A 26668-nucleotide genomic window follows, 5' to 3' on the forward strand; every position below is an offset into this window, starting at 1 on the left:
TAGGCAACAATATTTTCAAATCTATCTCTAAGTAGCTGACAACTGCTCAGTCTCATAATTATAGACATATTACATAGTAGCAAAAATGGAGAGCTTTGAATTACTCTGTACTAAGCTGAGTAGATCAGATACAAACTGACAAGTCACCCTTGTCCTGCAAGATTCCTGCAATGCTTTTATTCTTATGTTTACTTTATTCAATATCCCAGTACAGTAGAATGGCATTTGAATGATCATATATCAGTGAGTCTTAGATTTATTTCAATGTGTATGAATTTAGCTAAGTTGACTTAGAAATATGATCTTTCACCCCTGAATCATGGGAATAGAAAATACCACCAACCAAGGTCAATTTCAAGATTTTATAGATACTTTGTGGTTTCCATTTTTCACCTAAAGTATTGTTTAAATATTTATATCTAATAATCATATTAAATGTCAATCTACAATATTCTTAGATACAATGTCTAAATAATGGCAGTGGTTTTCTGTTTTAATTATGTTCTCAAATAAGTTGATTATTCTATTACCTATTATTCAGAAACATGCTGTTCAAAACATAATATATTTTTATTTTTTATTTTTTAAGTTTTTATTGCATTTTCTATTACCATTTATCCCCCTTATACCCATTTCTATCCTCCCCTCACAATCACCACCCTGTTGTCCATGAGTTCTTTTTCCTTTTTGCTCACTACCTCCAATCCCTAGCCACCTCCCAGAGCTGTCATCCTTCTCTCTCTCTGTGAGCCTGTCTCTATTTTGCTTGTTAGTTCATTTTGTTCACTAGATTCCACATATGAGTGAAATCATATGGTATTTGTCTTTCTCTGACTGGCTTATTCATTTAGCACAATGTTCTACAGGTTCATCCATGCTGTCACAAAGGGTAAAATTTTATTTTTTATGGCTGAATGGTATTCCATTGTGCAAATGTCCCACAGTTGTTTTTATTCACTCATCTACCAGCAGAAACTTGGGCTTCCTTCATATTTTGGCAATTGTAAATAACATTGCACTGAACATAAGGGTGTTTATATTCTTCCAAATTAGCATTTGGGTTTTCTTTGGATATATTCCCAGAAGAGGGATCGCTGGGACAAAAGAGAAATCCATTTTTAAGTTTTTGAGGTATCTCCATACTGCTTTCCATAGTGGCTGCACCAATCTGCATTCCCACCATCAGTGCAAAGTTCCCCTTTCTCCACATCCTCGCCAACACTTGTTGTTTGTTGATGTATTAATGAAAGTGATTCTGACTGGTGTGAGGTGACATCTCATTGTGGTTTTAGTTTGCATTTCTCTAATGATAAGAGACATTGAGCATCTTTTCATATGTTTCTTGGTCATCTGTAGGTCTGCTTTGGAGAAGTATCTATCCAAGTCCTTTGCCCATTTTTAATTGGATTATATGTTTGTTCAGGGGTTTTTGGTTTTGAGTTTTTTAAGAGCTTTATAAATATTGGATATTAACCCCTTATTAAATATATTGGTGAATATGCTCTCCCATTCCATGGGTTGTCTTTTTATTTTGTTGATGATTTCATTTGCTGTGCAAAAACTTTTTAGTTTGATGTATTCCCAATTGTTTATTTTTTTCTTTTGTTTCCCTTGCCTGAGGAGGTATAGCAGATAAAATGTTGCTATGAACAAATATAATGTATTTTTTTAAAAAACAAGGCAATATCTCACTTGAGCACTGCTGTTAACAGTTGTTGACATAATCAGGTGTCTGTTGTTAGTTCTTCCAGTTTTTAATGACCAATATCCATGCAATTATTTTGTTATATTGTGCAGCTGATCTCACTTGGATGATAAAGTGGCCAAATATGACTTTAATACTTAATACAAGTTTTTCACTTGTATTTTTAATTGTTTCTCTAGTACATTTGTCCCAATCTTCCCCTGTTGATCTCACCTGCTTCACCCTACCATGCTCCCACAGTTAATCCCCACCTGTTGTCCATGTTCATGGGTCATTTATACTTTTTATTTAACTAGGCCCATCCTCTTCTTTCCTCCCTTATCCCCCCTGCACTCCCCTCCTGTCACTGCCAGTCTCTTCCTTGTTTCCATGCTTCTGGTTCTATTTTGCCTGTTTGTTTCTTCGCTTAGATTCATCTTATTGGTGAGATCATATGATATTTCTCTTTTGCTACCTGGCTTATTTCACTTAGTATAATACTCTCCAGTTCCATCCATTCTGTCATGAAGGGTTGGAATTCCTTATTTCTTTCTGTGCATAGTATTCCATTGTGTAAATGTACCATAGTTTTTTTTTATCTACTCATGTACTCTTGGGCTCTTAGGCTGTTTTCAGCACTTGACTATTGTAAATAGTGCTGCTACGAACATAGGGATGCATAAGTTCTTCTGAATTGGTGATTCAGAATTCTTATGGTATATTCCCAGCAGTGGAATCACTGGGTTGAAAGGCAGTTCCATCTTTAGTTTTTTGAGGACATTCCATTCTGTTTTCCACCGTGGCTGTACCAGTCTGCATTCCCACCAACAGTGCACCAGGGTTCCCTTTTCCCTACATCCTTGCCAGCATTTGTTGCTTGTTGATTTGTTGTTTATGATGATCATTCTCACAGTTGTGAAGTAGTATCTCACTGTGGTTTTAATTTGCACCTTTCTGATGGCTAGTGATGCTGAGCATCCTTTCATATGCCTGTGGGCTCTCTGTACGTCCTTGGAGAAGTATCTGTTCAGGTCGTTTGCCCATTTTTAATTGGAATGTTTGTCTTCCTGGTATTGAGTCATTTGAGTTATTTATATATTTTGGAAATCAAACCCTTGTCTGAGGTATCTTTAGCAAATATGTTTTCCTATATGGTTGGTTCCCTTTTCATTTTATGATGTTTTCTTTAGCCATGCGGAAGCTTTTTAATTTAATGTAGTTCCATTTGTTTATTGTTTACTTTATTTCCCTTGCCCTAAAGGATGTATCACAAAAATACTGCTGCATGGGAATCTAAAATTTTACTGCTTATGCTATTCTTTAGGATTTTTATGGTGTTGTGGCTTATATTTAAGTCTTTTATCCATTTTGTGTTTATTCTGGTGTATGTTGTAAGTTGGTGGTCTAGTTTCATTTTTGTGCATGTACTATTTCAGATTGCTGATCACCATTTGTTGAAGAGACTATTCTTACTCCATTGGATACTTCTGCATGCTTTATGAATAACTATTTCCCTATAGCTATAGTCTGAACTAATTACCACTGAAGGATTCACTTAAAATTTATGTAAACACCAGATATAGGATCAATAAATGAAACACAGAGAGATAAATAATTAATTTTTCTCTTATGTATTTACTAACTTTTTTGTGGTCACCTAATCCAAGTCATTGTAATGACTTCCATCTTGTTTTGAGTTGTTATGCCAGGCATTGCAATAAGTGATATTCATGAGATAATGCATTTATACTAATAAACTCATAAGTTAGGCTCCATTATTACTTCCACTTTTCATGCAGGATAAATTATTGGAAAGGTTATATACCTTTCTAATAGGTCATAAAGGTTATATGACCTCTTCCAGGGTCACAAAATAAGTGGTAAAACAGGAATTCAAATCCAGGGTTTTTTTGACAGCAGTCTATGGTTGAAATCAGTGCTTCTTAAATGTAAATATGCCCACAAATTGTTAAGAGATCTCATTAATCTTATGATGTAGGTGTAGTTTTTTTAGGTGTAGAATATTACATGGAACTCTGTTTCTATCAAACTTTCAAGTGATGTCTGTGTTGTTCATCCTCAGATACTGTTTTGAACAGCAAAGCCCTAGATCTACATTTTATCTCCATATTTCTGTTGTATCTCTATCCATAAAAACAGCAATGGTCTTTTCTAGGAGAAAATGAGGAAAACAAAAATTGCCTTTCCTATATCCTGTTCTTCCAACAAGCTCCTACCCAACTACTGCCCTCATAAGTCCTTTAACCACTCAGGTACATAATAGCTCCAGGCTGCATGATTTTGTTTTCTAACTTTTGTATTTTGTGTTTGTTGTTTGTTTTGCTGACAACCTCCACTGCTCCTCCCCTGAAAAGATGTATTTTCTCTGGTCAATTTTGTATATCTAAAAAGCAATTGGTTAGTTTGTACCTCAACTTCAACAAAAGACCTCTTACTTTACCTTTGGAAAACTGATTTCCTTTAGTGAAAAGGAAAAACTAACTAAATATAAATCTATCCATTTTATTACAAATGAACAGAGGTGGAATTAATAAGTTAACTCTCCAAGTTATGTTAGCATTTTTCAAAGGATGCTTACCACTGAGTCTCCAAAGATTTTTCCTGGTTGCAGTTGTAAGAAATGAGGAAAACACAATCATTCTTAAGTTACTGCATGTGGGCTGCCACCTGGGCTCACTCTGATCAGACTTTATCAACAAAAACATATTTCCCTAATCAGAAAAGAAGTAATAGAGGAAGATTTTAAGCCATACTTTTAAGTTCTTAACTGTTTGGTATTAGCTATTTCTTTAAAAAATGTCAACGACAATTACTTATCTGACATTATTCTTTGTAGATTTCAACAAGTCTATGTCTTACTTAGTGTCTAAAACCTCACAAATAGACATTAATAAATTACATTAAATTTTATTCTTTCTTCTTTTCCTGTTAGTTGTTTGATAAGTCCCCCCCCCTTTTTTTGTTGTCTTGTGGTGGATCCTGTATATAGCATGCTTCTGATAAGCATTTACTCTGCTCTCACAGTTGGCATTTTTAAAACTCTGATAATTTTCTGTCACTTCCTTTAGAACTTGCCCTCATGAGCGTTTTAAATCTAATGACATTATGATCACTCGATCTTAGATGCTCCCAATGTGAAGCTTATTTAACTAACATATTTGGCATTCTTTCAGGGATGAAGTCCAGAATCCATTGGAGTCATGTTGGCTGCTCAGCAGACTATAGAGAAAAGCAATCCTGCTATCCAGGCCCTCAGGAAGCAGGGAGTACTATCTTTCCCTAAAGCTGCCAAAGACAGTTTTTCTAGCAATGTACCAGCAGTGCAAATTCTCACAAAGGTCCTATTTTTAGCATGAATCTTGGACTATAATCCAATTGTCTTGTTCTAAAATCTTGGGTGGAAATCTGGTGAGGATGCAAGTCTTTTGCACCCATTTCCTTATAAAACTGTCATTCTGTCTGGCTGAGTAACTCTGATTCTCTTCTTTTCATTCCTCTTTAATTTTCAAAATCAACAGCCCTAGACTTTAAATTGCTTCTGATGATCCTGAACTGTTACATGACCAATGGCCTGGGTTCTCCATAGTATGTGCATGCCATAGGTATAGTGACTCCATTTTTTTAACACATTATAATGAATGGGAGGTCTGAGTAAGATGCCACTTCATATACTTGTAAAAGTAATTACTTTAAAGTAACATTTTATAATATAAAAAATAATCAATGTCCAAAATTTAGCAGGAAGCATAAAATATATACAATTTTCCTTAGATTTTCCCACTCAGAAGTGATAGTATTTAGATATGACTTCTCTTTGAATGTTCATATCTATTAGTAACATATTACATGTTATGTATTATATATTATAATAACACATATTATTATATAATTCTTGTCCCTTTTAAATTCTCATTCTGTCAACAATACAGTTAAATTAGATTCTCAATTGAAATTCTGTTTCGTAATATTATGGAATCATCTTGAACCAATAATGTTTATAACCAAGACAGCAGAGTTCTAGAATTTGGAAATTAAGTCTGTTTAAATATGAGAAATCAGAGAGTTCCAATTTTTTGCTTAAAAATATGTGACATTAATTTCATGCAAGAGACTATGAAAGAACAAATATTTAAGCAACTGTTCTAAAAAAATGTTTGAAAGAGTTACAGATTGTTATGGCATAGCTGCTAAATAGATCTTATTGAGGCCCAGTGATAGTTTATATATGCCAAGACCTAATCCAAGAACTTCCCAACATACAGATTAGGTATGATATTTATGCTCAGTTAATATTAGCTTATATAATGAACACATTAAAAAATTACTAGCTTGACATAATAGATTATTTTCTCATATCAAACAAAACAACAGAATGTAGGCTCTCACATTCAGACAATTTGGGATAAAAGGGGCAAGATTTATATTACTATCTTAAGTAAGTAAAAAACAGAAAATATATGAAATAATGGTTGTTCAGATATTGAATATCAAGCAGGGTAGTATCATCTGAGAGTAGGAAAATACACCTGATAAACCCAACATTTGTTTCAGTTCATAGTCTGTAAAGTTTCTAGGAAATAGTGAAGTGAGAAAAAGCCCAGAGTTTGCTGGGCTTCCTAAGTCAAGAAGAAAGAGCTGATGATTTGCAAAAATCAGAGTATCTACAATTTAAAGGGCAGTGTACTGGAGGAGAACATATAGTTTAAAGTAAAGGCCCCAGAAATCTTCAGAAAATTCCTTTTAAGTCATTAGCTAACTATAGGTAAGTGCATACATGTAAGAAAATTATTTGAATTTAGCAAAGGAATGACAGACATGGAGTAAAGCAAACAATGTATGCAGCTTATCCAGGGCTGAATCCAGTTCATTTTTCTGACTGCTAGAGTAAAGAAACCTCATAACCCATAAACTATTGGAAAATGCATTTGGAAGTGTATTGCTTTGGTTGTGAGGCCAAAATAGCATTTAACTAAAGGTTGCTTTGTTATCACATAATAATAATTTTAAGAAATCCTTAAAAATTAAAATTTACTTAACTGTGTCTCAAGGCAAACCCCAATGATATTTACAATGGAACCTTGGTTTTTCAATTTCACTAGTTTTTAAAAACTCTGAAAAGCATTTTGTGAATCTCCTTTGTTTGTTGCCTGAGAGACACATGACTGATCATACAGATATCAGCGTGAAAGGGTTGTTGAGTGGACAATAAAGACCTGAAGTTTTGCTACACAACCAAAACATGTTTTCCATGAACAATTTCATTGACAACCATTGTTGAAGAACCACAATGGCTGAGAGTCAAGGTTTGACTGTACCTCATAAGAAGTTATGCAGAGACCAAAAAAGTAAATTCAAAATGTCTAGCATCTAATCAAAGAATGCCAGGACTGCATGGAAGCAGAAAAGTACAAGTATGAAGAAAAATTAACCAATCAAAACCAATGAAGAATTGGCACAGATGGTAAATCAGTAAATGATAATATTAAAAGAGGTAATTAAATATATTCTACATTTTGCTGAGTTAGAGGAACATTACTCAGTAAGGAGAGACATGGTATATATTAAAAAGAGTGAATGGAAATTCTAACGATGAAAATTATAGGGTCATAAATTAAAAATGCAGTGGATAAGATAAACTGCAGAAGAAACACCTCAGAAAAAATAATGAAATGTAAGACATAGCAATAAATGCAATCTACAATGAAAGATACTCAAAGAAGAAATACTGAAAAAAATGTTAGAGCATCAGGAAATTATAAGATAAATTAAATCACTGTAATATGCCTGCAATTGAAGTTCCAGAGGACAGGGGCAAGAAAGAAATATTAGAAGAAAGAATAGCTGCAATTTTCCAAATTTTTTTTAGAGATGATAAATTAGAAAATTCAAGAAGCTCAAACAACTCCAAGTAAACAAATTATAATGCAAACTAGACTTAGAAACATCATTAGAAAATTGTTTAAAAGCAGAGATTAAAATCTTAAAAGGAATTAAGAGTAAAAAACATTTTGAACAGAAGAACAGAGGTAAAAATGACAGCTAATTTCTTGTTGGAAAAAACAAAAGCCAGAAGTAGTGAAATTTAAAAAATCTGTTATTTGGAATTGTATTCTTAGCAAAAATATCTTTCAAAAATAAAGACAGAATATGGATTGTTTGAGATGTAAAACTTCTGAAAAATGTCTTCAGTAGCAAGTAGTAGCATGTCAAGAAATGTAAAATATGGAAATATGGACACCTACAATGAAAATAAGAGTTCCAGAAATGATGGAAAGAATACCAATATATATGTACACAATCTATGCCCAGGGATGCAAGGATAGTACAATATACACAAATCAATAAATGCAATATATCACATAAACAGTATGAAAGATGAAAAACACATGACCATATCAATAGATGCTGAAAAAACATTTGATAAGGTAAGCACCCATTTATGATGAAAACACTCAGCAAAGTGGGAATAGAGGAAGTATACTTCAACATAAAAAAGGTTATATACAAGAAACCTACAGCCAACACCATACTCAACAGACAAAAACTAAATGCCTTCCCCTTAAGACAAGGCACCAAACAAGGGTGACTACTTTCACCACTTTTATTCAACATAATATTGGAAGTTCTAGCCACAGTGATCAGAAAAGAAAAAGAAATAAAAGGCATCCAAATTGGAAAGGAGAAAGTATAGTTGTCACTGTTTGCAGATGACATGATAGTGTGCAGAGAAAACCCTATACTCCACCAAAAAACTACTTGACCTAATAAATTAATTTGGCAAAACACCAGGATACAAAATCAACATTCAGAAATTGAAGGCATTTTTGTACACTAACAATGAAATATCAGAAATGGAAAGTAGGGGGAAAATCCTATTTACTAAAGCAACAAGAAAAATAAAATACTGAGTAATAAACTTAATCAAAGAATTAAAAGACCAGTACTCAGAAAACTACACAACACTGAAGAAAGAAATTAAGAAAGACACAAATAAATGGAAGCATATTCTGTGATCATAGATTGGAAGAATTAACATTATTAAAATGTCCATATTACCTGAAGCAATCTATAGATTCAACAAAATCCCTATCCAAATACCAGTGACATTTCACAGATATAGGAAAAACATTTCCAAAAATTATTTATTTATTTATTTATTTATTTATTTATTTATTTATTTATTTAAATACTTTTGAATTTTATTATTGTTCAAGTACAGTTTTCTGCCTTTTCCCCTCATGCTTCCCCACCACCCCAGCCATACCCACCTCTCTCCCATTTCCACCCCCACCTTTGTTTTGGCCATGTGTCTTTTACAGATGTTCCTGTAAACCCTTCACCTTTTTCCTCCCTTTATCCCCTCCTATGTCCCCTCTTGTTATTGTCAGTTTGTTCTTAATTTCAATGTCTTTGGCTATATTTTGCTTGCTTGTTTGTTTTGTTCATTATTTTTCAGTTAAAGGTGAGATCATATAGTATTTGTCTTTCACCACCTGGCCTATTTCACTTAGCATAATGTTCTCCAGTTCCATCCATGCTGTCATGAAAGGTAGGTGCTCCTTCTTTCTTTCTGCTGCATAAAATTCCACTGTGTAAATGTACCATAGTTTTTTGATCCATTCATGTACTGATGGGCACTTAGGTTGTTTCCAGCACTTGGCTATTGTACATTGTGCTGCTATGAACATTGGGGTGCATACTTTCAAAAATTTATGTGGAACCGTACGTAAATGACTCTGAATAGCCTCAGAAATTTTGAGAAAGAACAACAAAGTAGGAGGGCTCACAATACTTAATATCAAATTATATTACAAGGCCATTGTAATCAAAACAGTATGGTACTGGCATAAGAACAAACACATAAACCAATGGAACAGAATAGAGAGTCCATAAATAACCCTTGTTAATATGGTGAGTTAATATTTGACAAATGGGTAGGAACATAAAAGAGAGTGAAATTAGGTTCTCCAATAAATGGTGTTGGGAGATCTGGACAAATACATGCATAAAAAAAGAATTAGACCACCAATGAATACAATACACCAAAATAAAAAGATGGATAAAAGACTTAAATACAAGTCATGACACCTTAAAAGTCCTACAAGAAAACACAAGCAAGAAAATTTCAGATGTTCCATGCAGCAATATTTTCATTATTACATCCTCTAAAACAAGGAAAATAAAGGAAAGAATATACAAATGGGGTTACATCAAACTAAAAAGCTTCTGCAGAGCTAAAGAAAACATCAACAAAGTGGAAAGGTGACCAACCAAAGGGACAACATATTTGCCAATGATATCTCAGACAAGGGCTCGGTCTCCAAAATATATAAAGAACTCACATGACTGCACACTAGGAAAACAAGCAATCCTATTTAAAAATAAGAAAAGGATCTGAGCAGACACTTCTCCAAGGAGGACATACAGAGGGTCCATAGATACATGAAAAAAGACTCAATATCACTAGCCGTTAGAGAGATGAAAGTTAAAACCAATATGAAATACCACTTCACACTGGTGAAAATGGCCATCATTAATTAATCAATAAGTGAGTGCTGGCAAAGTTGTAGAGAAAAGGGAACTCTAGTAAACTGTTGGTAAGAATGCAGACTTGTGCAGCCACTGTGGAAAACAGTATGGAACTTCCTCAAAAAATTAAAGATGGAACTGCCTTTCTACCCAGGATCCCATTGCTGGAACTATACCCTAAGAATCCTGAATCATCAATTCAAAAGAACCTATGCACATCAATGTTAACAGCAGCATTATTTGCAATAGCCAAGTGCTGGAAACAGCCTTAATGCCTACCAGTAAATGAGTGGATCAAAGACTATGGTGTATATACACAATGAAATACTGTGTAGTATTTTTAAATACTGGACAGCAGAGAGAAAGAAGGAACACCTAATCTTCAAGACAGCATGGATGGAACTGGAAAACATTATGCTAAGTGAAATAAGCCAGGCAGTGAAAGGTAAATATCCTATGATTTCACCTATAAGTGGAACCTAAAAAAAAACAAACAAACAAATGAGCAACATAGAACCAGACACTTGGAAATAAAGAACAAACTCACAGTGAGCAAAAGGGAAATAAAGAACAAACTCACAAAGGGAGAGGAATGACTGGGGAAAGAAGGGGAAGGAGCATGTAAAATAAGACCAACAGAGGACTTATGTGCATGGACAATATGCGGGGATTGACTGTGGCAGTAAGGGGGGATGAGGTTGGGGTTAGCAATGGGGAAAAATGTAGCACAACTGTAACTGAAACAATAAATAAAAATAAAAAGATTAAGAAAAATGGTTGTAAAGTGTTGATCTCCATAGAAAATGCTAAAATATATCTGAAAGTTGCCCTGCCTGGTGTAGCTCAATGGATTGAGGGCAGGCTGTGAACCAAAGAGTTGCTGGTCCAATTTCTAGTCAGGGCACATGCCTGAATTGCAGGCCAGGTCCCCAGTAGGGGGAGCATGAGAGGCAACCACACATTGATGTTTCTCTCCCTCTTTCTCTCCTTCCCCTCTTTATAAAAATAAATAAATAAAATATTTATTTATTTTTATTTTTTTAATCATTGTGCAAGTACAGTTTTCTCCCTTTTACTCTCATTCTAGCCTACCCACCCAACCCTCCCCACTTCCCTCCGATTACCACCCTCCCTCTAGTTTTTGTTCATGTGTCCTTTAAATTTGTTCCTGTAAAGCCTACCCACTCTCCCCTGAAATTCCCTTTTCTCTCCCCTCTGGTCACTGTCAGCCTGTCCTCTATTTCAGTATCTTTGGTTATATTTTGCTTGTTTCTTTGTTTTGTTGTTTAGGTTCCTGTTAAAGGCGAGATCAGATGGTATTTGTCTTTCACTGCCTGGCTTATTTCACTTAGCATAATGCTTTCCAGCTCCATCCAAGCTGTTGCAAAGGGTAGGAGCTCCCTCCTTCTCTCTGCTGCATAGAATTCCATTGTGTAAATGTACCATAGTTTTTTGACCCATTCATTTACTGATGGGTATCTAGGTTGCTTCCAGAACCAAGCTATTGTAAATTGTGCTGCTATGAACATTGAGGTGCATAGGTTCTTTTGAATTGGTGTTTTAGTGTTCTTAGGATATAGTCCCAGCAGTGGAATTGCAGGGTCAAAAGGCAGATCCATTTTTAGTTTTCTGAGGAAGTTCCATACTGCTTTCTATAGTGGTTGTACCAGTCTTCAGTCCCACCAACAGTGCACTAGGGTCCCCTTTTCTCCACAACCTCTCCAAAACTTGTTGTTTGTTGCTTTGTTTATGATGGCCATTCTGACCAGTGTGAAGTGGTATCTCATTATGGTTTTAATTTGCATCTCTCTGATAGCTAGCAATATTGAACATTGTTTCATGTGTCTTTGGATCTTCTGTATGTCCTCCTTGGAGAAATGTCTATTCAAGTCCTTTGCCCACTTTTTAATTGGGTTGCTTCGCTTCTTAGATTGAAGTCATGTAAGTTCTTTATATATTTTGGAGATTAAACCCTTGTCTGAGGTATCATTGGCAAATATGTTTTCCCATACAGTTGGTTCTCTTTTTATCTTGCTACTGTTTTCTTTAGCTGTGCAGAAGCTTTTAATTTTGATGAGGTCCCATTTGTTTATTCTTTCCTTTATGTCCCTTGCTCTAGGAGACATATCAGTAAAAAAGTTTCTGCATGAAATATCTGAGATTTTCCTACCTACGTTCTCTTCTAGGACTTTATGGTGTCACGGTTTATATTTAAGTCTTTTATCCACCTTGAATTTATTTTTGTGTAAGGTGTAAGTTGGTGCTCGAGATTCATTTTTTTACACATAGCTGTCCAGTTCTCCCAACACCATTTGTTGAAGAGGCTATTTTTATTCCATGTTATGTTGCTGCTTCCTTTGTCAAATATTAATTGACTGTAGAGACTTGGGTTTATTTCTGGGCTCTCTGTTCTGTTCCATTGGTCCATGTGCCTGTTTTTATGCCAGTACCAGGCTGTTTTGATTACAGTGGCTTTGTAGTATAGTATAGTGTCAGGTATTGTGATTCCTCCTACTTTACTCTTCTTTCTCAAAATTGTAGCAGCTATTCAGGGTTGTTTATGGTTCCATATAAATTTTTGAAGTGTTTGTTCTATGTCTGTGAAATATGCCATTGGTACTTTAATAGGTATTGCATTGAATGTGTAAATTGCTTTGGGTAATATGAACATTTTGATGATATTAATTCTTCCAATCCATGAACACGGTATATGTTTTCACTTGTTTGTGTCTTCCTTGATTTCTTTCCTCAGTGTTATGTAGTTTTCTGAATACAGGTCTTTTACCTCTTTGGTTAGGTTTATTCCTAGGTATTTTATTTTTCTTTTTGCTATTTCAAATGGGATTTTTCTCTTGATTTCTGCTTCTGCTGTTTCATTGTTGGTGTACAGAAATGCCTTTGATTTTTGGATATTGACTTTGTATCCCGCTGTTTTGCCAAATTCATTTATTAGGTCAAGCAGTTTTTTGGTGGAGTCTATAGGATTTTCTATGTACACTATCATGTCATCTGCAAACTGATGGTTTTGTTTCCTCCTTTCCGATTTGGATGACTTTTATTTCTTTTTCTTGTCTGATTGCTGTGGCTAAAACTCCCAGTGCTGTATTGAATAGAAGTGGTGAAAGTGGACAGCCTTGTCTTGTTCCTGATCTTAGTGGAAAAGCCTTTAATTTTTGCCCATTGAGTATGATGTTGGCTGTAGGTCTCTCATATATGACTTTTATTATGTTGAGGAAAGCTCCCTCTATTCCCACTTTGCTGAGTGTTTTTATCATGAATGGGTGCTGTACCTTATCAAATGCTTTTTCTGCATCTATTGATATGATCATGTGGTTTTTGTCTTTGCTTTTGTTTATGTGATGTATTACATTTACTGATTTGTGAATATTGTACCATCCTTGCATCCCTGAATGAATCCCACTTGGTCATGGTGTATGATCCTTTTAATGTACTGTTGGATGCAGTTTGCCAATATTTTGTTGAGGATTTTAGGGTCAATGTTCGTCAGTGATATTGGCCTGAAGTTCTCTTTCTTTGTTGTGTCTTTATCTGGTTTTCGAATTAGGATGATGTTGGCCTCATAAAAAGAGTTTGGGAGTCTTCCATCTGTGTGAATTTTTTGGAATAGTCTGTGAAGTATAGGGCCTAGCTCTACATTAAATGCTTTGTAGAATTCTCCTGTGAAACCATCTGGTCCAGGGCTATTGTGCGTTGGGAGTTTTTTGATTACTGCTTCAATTTCTTTTGTTGTTATTGGTCTGTTCAGACTTTCTGCTTCTTCTTCATTGAGTTTTGGGATATTATATTTTTCTAGAAATTTGTCCATTTTACCTAGGTTTTCAAATTTCTTGGCATACAGTTCTTCATAGTCATTTCTTACAATGCTTTGTATTTCTGTGGTATCTGTTGTAATCTCTCCTCTTTCATTTCTGATTGTGTTTATTTGAGCTTCCTCTCTTTTTTTCTTGATGAGTCTGCTTAAAGGCTTTTCAACTTTGTTAATCTTTTCAAAGAACCAGCTCTTGGATTCATTGATCCTTAGAATTGTGCTTTTAGGTCTATGTCATTTAATTCTGCTCTGATCCTGGTTATTTCCTTCCTTCTGCTTGCTGTGGGCTGTCTTTGTTGTTGTTCCTTGAGTTCTAGTAGACATAGGGTTAGGTTGTTTGTTTGAAATGTTCTAGCTTTTTTAGGTGGGCCTGTATTGCTATGAACTTCCCTCTCAGGACTGCCTTGGCTATATCCCATAAGTTTTGGGTTGTTGTGAGTTTGTTTTCATTTGTTTCCAGAAACCTTTTGATTTCTTCCCTAATATCATTCTTGACCCATTCATTGTTTAATAGCATGCTATTTAATCTCCATGATTTTGAGTGTTTTGGGTTTTTTTCCTTGGGGTTGGTTTCCAGATTCAATCCCTTATGATCTGAGAAAATGCTTGGTATGATTTCAATTATTTTGAAATTGTTGAGGCTTGTTTTGTGTCCTATCATGTGGTCTATCTTTGAAAATGTTCCATGTACCTTTGAAAAGAATGTCTATTTAGCTTCTTTGGGATGGAGGTGTCTGTGTATATCAGTAAAGTCCATTTCATCTGGGGTATTGTTTAATGCCACAATATCTTTTTTGAGATTTTGTTTGGAAGAGCTGTCCATTTTTGACAGTGAGGTGTTGAAATTCCCCATAATAATTGTGTTGCTGTCAATATCTTTGTTGAAGTCCTCTAAGATTTTCTTTATGTATTTCGGTGCTCCTATGGTTAGTGCATATATATTTACAATACTTATGTGTTCTTGGTGGATTCTTCCCTTGAGTATTATGAAATGACCTCTGGGTCTCTCTTTATGGTCCTTTTTTGGAAGTCTATTTTGTCAGATATGAGTATTGCTACCCTGGCTTTTTTTTTTCTGTCCAATTGCTTGGAAAATTTACTTCCAGCCTTTCCTTTTCAACCTGTGCAGGTCTTTTGTCCGGAGGTGGGTCTCTTTTAGGCAACATATGTGTGAGTCATGCTTTCTTATCCATTCAGCTATTCCATGTCTTTTGATTTGAGCATGTAATCCATTAATGTTTAAGGTTATTACTGATAGGTACTTATTCATTGCCATTTTCGTACCTGTGTTTCTCTCTCTCTCTTTTCCTTTTCCTTAAAGCAGACCTTTTAGTATCTCTTGCAGCACTGGTTTGGTGGAGGTTTATTCTTTTAGACTTCTTTTGTCTGAGAAGCTTCTTATTTGGCCTTCTATCTTGATTGAGAGCTTTGTTTGGTAAAATAGACTTGGTTGCAGACCTCTGGATCTCATTACTTGGAATATTTCTCGCCAATCTCTTCTGGCTTGGAGTGTTTCCATTGAGAAGTCAGCTAGTAACCTTATTGGGGCTCCCTTGTATGTTACTTGCTGCTTCTCCCTTGCTGCTTTTAAGATTCTCTCTTTGTCTTGAAATTTTGCCATTTTACTTATGATGTTTCTTGAAGTGGGTCTCTTTGGGTTCCTCTTGATTGGAACTCTCTTTTTTCCTGGATTTGTGTGCCTTTTTCTCTCATCATATCAGGAGAGTTTTCCATCATTACTTTTTCAAATAGGTTTTCTATCCCTTCTCTTCTTTTTCTCTTTCTGGTATCCCTATTATATGGATATTATTATGTTTCATATTGTCTTGCATTTCTTTTAATCCCTCTTCATTCTTTCTGAGCCTCTGTTCCTTTTCTTGCTCTTTCTGGGTGTTTTCTTCTACTTTGTCCTCTAGCTCACTGATCCTATCTTCTACTTCATCGGCCCTGCTTTTCATTCCTTCTACTGTGTCCTAGAGTTCAGAAATTGTATTCTTCATTTCCTCTTGGCCCTTGTTGAGAGTTTCTATTTCCTTTTTCATGCTGATGTAGTTTTCAGTGAGTTCATTGTAGCTTCCCTGTAGTTTCTGGTAGCTCATTGTGAGCTCATTGAGCTTCCTGATAATCATTGCTTTGAACTCAATATGTGATAGCTGAATTGCCTCTATTTCATTTAGCATTCTTTCTGAGGCTTCCTCCTTTTCTTTCAATTGGGGATTGTTTCTTTGTCTTCCTCTTGCTTGTGGGACTATTCTTGTTAGCCTCAGCTTCTTAAATTGATCTGTTCTGGCTCCCAGGTTTGTGGTGCGAACTTCTTGAGTAAAATAGCAGTGACTTTCAGTGGTGCAGTTTCCTTGATGTCCCAATGACATCACTGATCTTGGCTGTCATTTAAGTTTGCTTTGTGTTTGCCTTTGGTTGTTGTTGGGTCTTTCTTGGTGGTTCCTTCCACCAGCTGGTTAAATGACGGTCACTCTGTCCGCCACCTCCTGTATTTTGTTGTGCTGGTGAGGGCAGGTTGTGTTGAAGCTGGTTCTTCCATGTGTATAAGGTTTAAAAAATTCTCTCTTGCTTTTATTCAGTTCTTTGTATTGGGTACTGTCTCTACTGTTTGGTTGTATTTCCAGATAGGTCCTGGATTGAGGTTTGTGTGGTTACCACTCCCTCCTTTACCTTCTGCTGTTGTTATCTGTTAGTGGTTTCCTTTGTTGTTGGGTTTCCTCTTCCAGTGGGTATCCTGGTGTTCACCACTTCCACCTACTCTTTTTTGTGATCAGTTGGAGGGGGAAGGCACAATGGTTTAAGGCAGCAAGAGAGTGTTCCATGATATTTACAGTAGCAACAAGTAGAAAAGTGATAGGAGATCCTTTGACTATGTATAGTGTTAAGCGTGATCTTCCACCCAGCTAGCTATTTTTTAGGAAGGATGGAAAGAAGATAAGACTCTTATTGGGGAAGGAAGGATTGTCAGTTGGATCTAGAAAGCAGTGAGGTTGTGGGAGGTCAGATTCTGAGGTAAGGTGAGAGTAAAGGATAGTAAATAGATGCAGTGTGTGAGAGAATAGAGTTATCCACTACAGTAGTAGAGTTCAGGAAACTTTGAAATGGGCCTAAGATCTGGGAAGGGTATTTGTTAAGTAATTACAATTGCATGGAACAGCAATTATTTACAGTAATATTAGGGCAACAATCATATGACAGAATCTATGAGATCTAGGTAACAAACATAGGGAGTGCAGAACCTCGAGTAGTGTGCTAATGGGACACAGGCAAGTTAAAGGACAGTACATTTGCAATATAGTATGGATAGAAATATCAGGGGAAATCTGTCAGGTTATACAATGTATCCAGCCTAGCACAGCAGACTATACAAAAAGAAGAGGGATACAAAAATGCTATTTAAAAAGATGTAAGAATACTGAAAAATAATAATAATACAAACATGCAATAACTTGCAGGTTCTCTGTAATAGCAGAGTGAAATTCGTCTCACTGTCCCAGCTGTTTTGATGCCCCATCTTTGGGTTCAACTTTGGTCTTTTTCACAGATGCAGGATTTTGTCTCACTTGTAGGTATTTATAAAAAAAAATTTAAAAAAAATAAAAAATAGAAAAGGCAGACAAAGGAATGAAGAAGAGATAAAATTGGAGGAAAAGAAGGAGGAAGGAGTAAAACAAGTAATCAGGAAAGAAAGGAAAAGGAAATCAAAAGAGAATAAAAACAATGAAAATTTAAAAATTAGGAATTGTTAAAAAATAGAATAAAATTAAAAAGTCTTGGTTTCAAAGTTGCCAACAGTTTTTTCTGCTCTTGCTGGCTGCGGCAGGCTGAGGGGTGATTGGTATTGTTACAGAACAGACAAGCGGGGGCCTGGGACGATATACTATTACTGAAAGAAGGCCCCGGGTCCGTTATGTCCGCTGCCCTAGGAAAGACGTCCCTCAATGCCAGAGATTCGTGAAAAAGAAAGGAAAGGTTTATTTAATGCTATACAGACTTCAAGTAGTGACCTAATGTCTTTATCAAAAATCCTAAAGTCCCTAAAAACACCCACAAACACACAGTCCTTCCTTCCTTCCCCCTTTGCCCAGTCCAGAGTACCATATCTCAGGAAACGAAATAGAAGTCCACGGCTCAGGCAGTCCTCTGGTCACTCCCAGTTAGTACTCCATCTTGACTGGGAGACCTCCCTCAGTTCCCGGCACCCTCCGCTGACTCGCCGGGATCTCTGCTAAAACCAGGTGGTCGCTCCTCCTTCTAAAGCTGCGGGGGGGGCGGTCCCCCACTCTGGCAAGGCCACATGGTTCTCCCTCTCGGGGATGCAGGAGTCTTCACTCTGCTATAGCTGTGTGGCTCTCTCTCCAATGGCCGTGATCCTCTCTGCACCTCTACAGCCACATGGTTCTCCTCCTCTCAGGGCTGCACATGGTTCACCTCCTCAGGGCTGTGCATGGCTCTCCTTCTCAGGGCTGCGCATGGCTCTCCTTTGTAAAGCAGCATGGTTCTCCTCCTCCAATGGCCTCCAAGTCTGGGTTTTAAATCCCCGCGGCCAATCTTCCTCTGCAGCCTCATTTCTGACTCCTCCCACACTCGGCTTCACATGCCAGAACTCGTATCCTTCCAGCTTTACTGGGCTGCCATCATGAGTCTGGGCAGGCGTGGCCCCATGTCCTGGAGTCAATCATCTCCAAGCTCCCATGCAGGCGCTGTAACTGGGGGGACCTGCCCCCTCAGTTAGTCTTGGTGGGGAAGTTACTTCCATTGCCCTCGCTCAGGGCATGGCCACAGCTATTTAACATATCTAAGCGACCAGCCAAAGGCTATAGATATGTTAAATGACCACACCAGAGGGTAGCTGCAAGGCTGTTGCTATGCAAAACAGCTCTCAATGGCCCTGCTCCATTTGTCCCTTCCCCCAACCCACACCGTGGGGGGGGAGACATCTTAAAATCTCCTGGACACCTTATGTTCTGGACCCCATTTCAAATGCCCATTTGTGGTCCCCCCTCTTGGCTGCACCCTGTAACAGTATGGCTTTTCTTCCTAGGTCAGAGGCGCTCTCACTGGCTCCTGCACTATCTGGGAAGCTAACATGGCCTCTCATCCTTGTGCCCTGGGTATAGGAATCAGATCTTTCTCCAGAGTTACTGCTGTGGACTGGGGTGCGGGGATGCTCTCCCTGCACAGGTGTCCTTGGCTGGGTGGCAGGGAGGCTGGAGTGATTGATCACTTTAGGAGAATTCCCCAAACACTGTCTATTCACTCCTTCCTCTTGAGAAATTCCCCATGTTCAAGCCTGCCACTCCACACAGTGGCCTGCCTTCTCCTGCTGCCAAACTCTCCAGCCAGACCAGTGACTGTGGGGGATCAGGGCCCACTGCGAGACCCAGCCCCTCTGGTGTCCACAGCCTCCAAAGGTGCTCACAGCCTTTGTGTGTTGGCTAGCACCTGGATTCCTCCCAAATGCCGCTCAGACCTTGTTTGGCTGGGGAGGGAGCAGTTGTCCCGGCTCTCTCCCAAGGACTCTGTGGCAAACCCAGCAGTGGGCACTGGGCCTGGGGCTGCAGCCCCCCGGACCACAGGCTTGTCCCTGGGACCCTACCTTGTTACAGCACTCTTCTTAGTGTCTGGTTTTTCAGTTCCATCACACTCCTTGGTCCCCTATTTTCACATATGCTGAAATATGTTGGTTACTTGCTTCTCTACTCCATAGATTGGTCAGGATTTTCTCCCCTAAGCAGAGGGAAGCTGAATCTGCTCCTTCCTACTCCGATGCCATCTTAGTCCCCCCCATGAATAAAATATTAAAAAAAATAAAATATACTTGAAAGTTTAATGAGATCAGATTAATTGAGATTAATCATATAAATCACAAAACAAATATTAAAATGTAAGGTATAGTTATTAGACAAATGGAGAAAATAAAGCCTTAATAATACTCAATATACAAAAGAGGCAGAAAAAATGATGAAAAAGAGAAGAAGGAAGATGTAGGACAACTATTAACCAAATAGACATAAATGATAGATTTGGATGGAATATAGCACTAATCACAGTAAATATAAATGTTTTACACAGCCAAAAACCAAAGAAAAGTTTTCATATTGGATACAAAAGTGAGACCAAACTCTATGGGGCCCACTTTAAATATAAAGATATAAATACATTAAAATGATAAAGAATCCAAAACTATTATTTGCTAGTTCTATTCAAAAAAAGCTTGTACCATTATACTAGTAAATATAGATTTCATTTTTTTGCATTTTGAAATATTGCTTTAATTATTTTACCTAAAATACACATTCAACAAATACACAAATAAATTGCTCTTTTGGTGAAAATGTCCATCTTTTTTTTAAAATTGTTGTTCAAGTACAGTTGTATCCATTTTCACCCCACCACGGCCCCCCGCCCCACACATCCTTGCCTCCCACCCTTGAATTGACCCCTTTGGCTTTGTCCCTATGTCAATTATACATGTTTCTTGATGGACCTTCCCTTATTTTTCCCCATTATTTTTCCCCCACCCTCCGCTTGGGTTACTGTCAGTTTGTCTTAATGTTAATGTTTCTGGTTATATTTTACTTGCTTGTTCATTTTGTTGATTATGTTCCACTTATCAGTGAGATCATATGGTATTTGTCTTTCACTGCCTGGCTTATTTCATTTAGTATAATGCTCTCTGTTTCCATCCGTGCTGTTGCAAAGGGTATGATCAAATATAGATTTCTGAGAAAAAAGCATTATCAGGAACAAACATGGACTTCCATAATGTTAGTCAACAAATCAGGAAATATAATTATGTTAATTTTTATGTTTAATGAAAGAGTGAAAGAGTTTCAAACTTTATTAAATTAAGTATATATGGATACTAAGGAAGTAATACACAAAGCCATAAGGGTACAAATCTTCCACGCAGAAACACTCCAAATAACTTATATAGACAGTTTGCCCTAAAAGAGGTGAAGCATAAATCCCAATGCCTTAGAAATAGGCTATGTATAATGACTTCTTTCCAAAAAGCATAAGAAAAAGGGGAAAATAGAACAACATTAAGTAGTAGAACCTTGTCAAACACTACTTCAGCCAGGTGACTAAAGTCAACATAAATAATGATAAATGTTAAAGGTAGGTACCCTTGATACAATATCCTGAAAATGGTAATTTACCTCTGTGATTATCCCATAATCTTGTGTGTTTATTAGGTTTTTTTGAAGAACTTATTTCATTGTATGTATATACCATAATATGTTTACCTGTTTTTATGCTGATAGACATGTGGTTGTTTCTTATTTCTGCTTTCACAAATAAAGCTGTTATGAATGTTTATGTACAACTATTTAGGTGGGCATTTACTTTCATTTCTTTTGGGTAAATATGTAAAGGTGGAATAACTGGACCCAATGGTAAATGTATATTTAATTTTTAAGAAGGTTTCAAAATGTTTTCCAAAGTGGTATAATTGTGTGCATTTTGTTCTGTACATCATGACTAAAGATATTGGAATATGTCTGTTCTTTAGTTCATATATTTTATTTTATATCTTTTGAAACTCTTAGGACAATAAATATTAAGGTTCATTATATCTTTATCAACTGACCCCTTTAATATTATAAAAGTCCTTCTTTGTTTCTGATAATTCTCCTTTCTCAGAAACCTGTATTTTCTAATATAAAATAGCCAATAAAGGAGACAAATAAATATTGATGATTTAGAGTATTAAAGCTGTACTTCAGCAGAAAGGGAAACCAGTATAGACTGTGGCATGCATTTTAACATACAGGCAAGCAGAGGGTGCAGTCCGTGTTGTGCCATGTTTTAATCCTGAAAAAAAAATACCAAAGACTGCACTCTTCCAAAACTAGGAATGAAACCTGGTATGAAAAAATATCTTAGTTTCTGGAAACAGGGTCTCTGATCAAGAACAAAGGTAAAAGAAATGCCAAGGATATAAGCAAATCAGATCCCAGAATCATAGCTGCAGATCAACCATAGAACAGTTTGTCCTGAGACAAAGGGAATAGAGTTATCTGGAATGAAAAGATCTCTCTCCAAAGGAGAAAAATAAACTGATTAACTGATGTAATGTTTTTGTGGAAAATTGTGCTGAAATGATATTAGAATGTATAAGATTTAATAAGTAAAAAGAAAATTAAATAAAGAAAAGCAACTTTCAAGTGAAACAAAAATAATAAAAGAAAATAAACTGTTCAGTTGTAAATAATATGTAAGAAGAAATACACAATGTGGAATACACACTAAAGCAAAAACTGTAATATAATAATATTGGGAATACTGGAGGAAATGCAAAGAGTACTGCAGTGGAATATCTTGTCATCTGCCATCATAGAAAATCAATATAGACTTATGGTCAAAATGGAGGCATAGGAAAACATGGCTTGCCACCTTGAACAGCCACATCAAAATTACAACTAAAGTATACAACAACCATCACTCAGAACTGTCAGATTGAATAGGATGAACATCTGACAACTACAGAATTAAAGAAACTACATGCATATGGATTGGTAGGAGGTATGGAGATGCGGAACAGGTTGGTCTCACATCTTTTCATGGTGGAGAAAAATTCAGGAGGGAGAAAGATGGCAGAAGGAGGTGGAACAAAATATTGAATACATTGTTCAATGAAGTCATTAGTGAAAGTGAAAAAAATCAAAAGGGATATCTTGGGAACAAAGAGCCCAAGCCCCACACCAGGTTCCCTAGCCCAGGATTCCAGTGCTAAGAAGATAAGTCCCCCTAACTGTGGCTGAAAAAATCAGCAAGGATTAAGCTGGGGGAAGAAACTTCTGGAGTCCCAAGCAGTTCCTTTAAAGAACCCACACACAGCCCTGACTGGTATAGCTCAGTGGATTGAGTGCGGGCTGCGAACCAAAGTGTCACAGGTTCGATTCCCAGCCAGGGCACATGCCTGGGTAACAGGCCACGGCCCCCAGCAACCACACATTGATGTTTCTCTCTCTCTCTCTCTCTCTCTCTCTCTCTTCCTTCCCTCTCTAAAAATAAATTTAAAAAATCTTAAAAAAAAAGAACCCACACACATACTTATTCAGACTCACCTTCTCTGAACACCAGCATGAAGGTAGCAGCTTGAAAGGCAACAGTGGCATACAGGGAGGAGATGAAATTTCAGGCATAAAATGTAGCTTTCCCCAGGCAGAAGGGAGCGCAGAGGCCATTATCCCTTTTTGGAGACTTTGCCCCACAGAGTCAAAGAGCCAGGAAGCAGGTGCAATACTTAAGACTACATCTACCTGTCTAACACTGTTTGCACCACTCTGGAGGTCCACTGTGACTCCATCCCACCCAAATTATGGACCCACCTAAGTGGTTAACTATGACTTTTGCATATGAATGGCTGGTCTTGGTTCATGCTCAACAACTTCCTAAATCGTATGAAGCAAGCTGGTCTCAGTAAGACCTCAACACCCCCACACCCCCACACCTCTAGCTAAGTGGCCCCAGGCCTGGCACTAGTAGCAGCCAGCCTAAATACATAAGTTGGCTTGATCTGGGAATTTCTAAGAATAGCACAAGTAGCAGCCACCTCAGATTGCTCTATAGCTCATAGAAGATGGCCATGGGCAGAACACAGGTGGGGGTTGTCTTCACCACCTCAGAAACCCTAAAGCCTGCACACCCAGAGGAAAGCTACAGGCCACATCAGATCACTACCACCATGCCCCTGCACAGGTGATCCTCCACAGAGGGCAGAGGTGGGTGGTAAGTGATCACAGCCAATCCTTGTAGCTGACTGGCCTGGGTAAATCCCTCCCATTGACCTGCCAACGGCAATCAAGTCTCCACTATAGGTGGAGGGTATACTCACGTCACACAGAGGGTGCACCTTGAGTACCGAGCCTGGGTGATATAGGAGAGGCTATGCCATTGGACCCTGTAAGACACCTACTACATTAGGCCATGCTACCAAGACAGGGAGTCATAACAGCTTTACCTAATACATAGAAACAAACACAGGGAGGCCACAAAAATGAAGAGACATTGAAACATGGCCCAAATGAAAGAATGGATCAAAACTCCAGAAAAATAACTAAATGAAATGGAAATAAGCAATCTATCAGATACAGAATTCAAAACACTGGTTATAATGATGCTCAAGGAACTTAGTGACGACTGCAACAGCATAGAAAAGATCCACCCAAAATGAAAAACATACAAATTGAAGTAAAGAACAATTTATAAGAAAACAGTCAAGTAGGTGAAGCCAAGAATGAAATAAATGATTTGAAACATAAGGAAGCAAATAACTAATCAGAATCAAAAGAGAAAAAAAGAATTCAAAGAAACGAGGATAGTGTTAACTGCCTCTGTGACAACTTCAAGAGGTCTAACATTCACATCATAGGGTTGCCAGAAGGAGAAGAGAAAAAGCAAGAAATTGCAAATTCACTTGAAAAAATAATGAAAGAAAATTTCCCTAATTCGGTGAAGGAAATACACATACAAGTCCTGGAAGCACAGAGTCCCAAACAAGATATATGCAAAGAGGCCCACGCCAAGACACATCATAATGAAAATGCTAAAGGTTATAGATAAAAAGAGTGTCTTAAAAGCAGCAAGAGAAAAGCAGTTAGTTATGTACAGGAAAGTTCCCATAATACTGTCAGTTTATTCCTCAAAAGAAATTTTGCAGGCTAGAGGGGATTGGCAAGAAATATTGATAGTCATGATAAGCAGGGACCTACAGCTGAGATTGCTCTATTCAATAATACCATTTAGAATCAAAGGGCAGATAAAGAGTTTCTCAGACAAGAAAATATAAAAGAATTCATCACCAAACCATTATTATATGAAATGTTAAAGAGATGTATTTACAAAAAAAAAACTATGAATAATAAAATGAAAATAAATACATATCCATCAACAATTGAATCTAAAAAAACAAACAGCAAACAAGAAGAACAGAGATAAAATCATGGATATAGAGAGCATTTTGATGGTTGCCAGATGGGAGGGAGGTTGTGAAGTTCAGGGTGAGGGTATTAAGTACAAATAGGTAGTTATAGGATAGCCATGAGGATCTAAATTACAGTATAGGAAATGAGTAGCCTAAGAACCTATATGCATGGCCCATGGACTTGAACAATGGTGTAGGAATTGCCTGAGGGAATGGGGAGTTGCTGCATAGGGGGGGCAAAAAGAGGAAAATCAGGACAACTGTAATAGCACAATCAATAAAATATAATACAAAATCCCTCAGTAAAAAAAAAAAGAAATCAGTAGATACTGTGAAAATTGATGAGCAAAAAAATGGTAGTATATATTTACCATTTACCAATATAAAAATGTATAAGTTCTAGTAAATGATCATTAAGATAATCTTAATCATTTATATCTTAGGAGATAAATAAATCAGTTATTTACTTCAATAAATTTTGTCAAGGAAGAACACAGCTGAAAAGAACTGAGTTGTCTCTCAGTGCTACCCAGAAAGCCTGTACTTCCTTGAAAATAGATTCATTATTTTCCTTTTTCTATTTTACAAATATAAACTAATCAAAGTTGATAAGACTTTGAAAAAGAAAGGTGATGACCTTTTTATTATATGTCTAACATACTCTTTGGAAAGATGAAGTTATTAATTCAATGAATTGTTCCTGAGAAAAAGCATAACATTTTTAATAACACTCTTGTGCTCTCAGATGAAACACAAATAAATATCAAGACTAAAAAGGACATATAACAAAAAAGCCCTATTAGAATCTTCTCATTCTTTGTTATTATAATTTAGAGTGGTAGCCTTTAAGAGAAATAACCCATATATAATCATTGGTATTATGAGCAAAATCTCCATACTGTAAGTCATCATGACACCAGGAGAGAAAAACCCATGGTTGCTTTAATAAGTTAAGCATTTTGCTTTAATATAATTTTCCACTAAAACCTTTATCAACAGTCTAAATTCATACATTTAATTCTTTCAGATAAGGATAGTGAATTGTTTTACCTTATTTCACATTTTTTCCACAATAACTAATGCACAAAAATTGCTATGGGACCTATACATGAGGTCTGTCCAGAAAAAGTCCAGCCATTATTAATATGAGAACTAGTAAGTGGGGGCCGTAGATGCTGTTGAGTGAGCATGTGTATTGTATGGCCATCACATTCAAACTGACTGAGTAGAAAAATGAATCTGTGTCCAGTTTTGCAATAAGCTTGAACATTTCTCTGCAGAAACTATTTGGGTGTTTGAAAAGGCCACAGCTATGGATAACTGGTGCTTGGCAGCTTCATCACAAGGTGCCCACTCATGCGTCATATCTCTCTCAGAAATTTTTGGTGAAACATAAAATCATGCAGGTGACACAGCGTCCCTTACATCTCATATTTTACACCCTGGGACCTCTGGATTTTCCCAAAACTAAAATCATCTTTGAAAGGGAAGAGAGTCCAGACTGTTGATGAGGTTGAGGAAAATGTGACGAGAAAGCTGATGGTCATTGAGAGAACTGTGTGAGGTCCTAAGATATATATAGTACAAATTGAATGTTTAGGGAAAAATTCAAGGTGAATTAGGATATGAAGCAATTTATAAGATTTAAGATCCTGATAATACTAAT

This window comes from Phyllostomus hastatus, unplaced genomic scaffold (assembly GCF_019186645.2).
Source record: "Phyllostomus hastatus isolate PE091 unplaced genomic scaffold, TTU_PhHast_1.1 phas_contig_34, whole genome shotgun sequence".
In the NCBI taxonomy this organism is placed as follows: domain Eukaryota; kingdom Metazoa; phylum Chordata; class Mammalia; order Chiroptera; family Phyllostomidae; genus Phyllostomus; species Phyllostomus hastatus.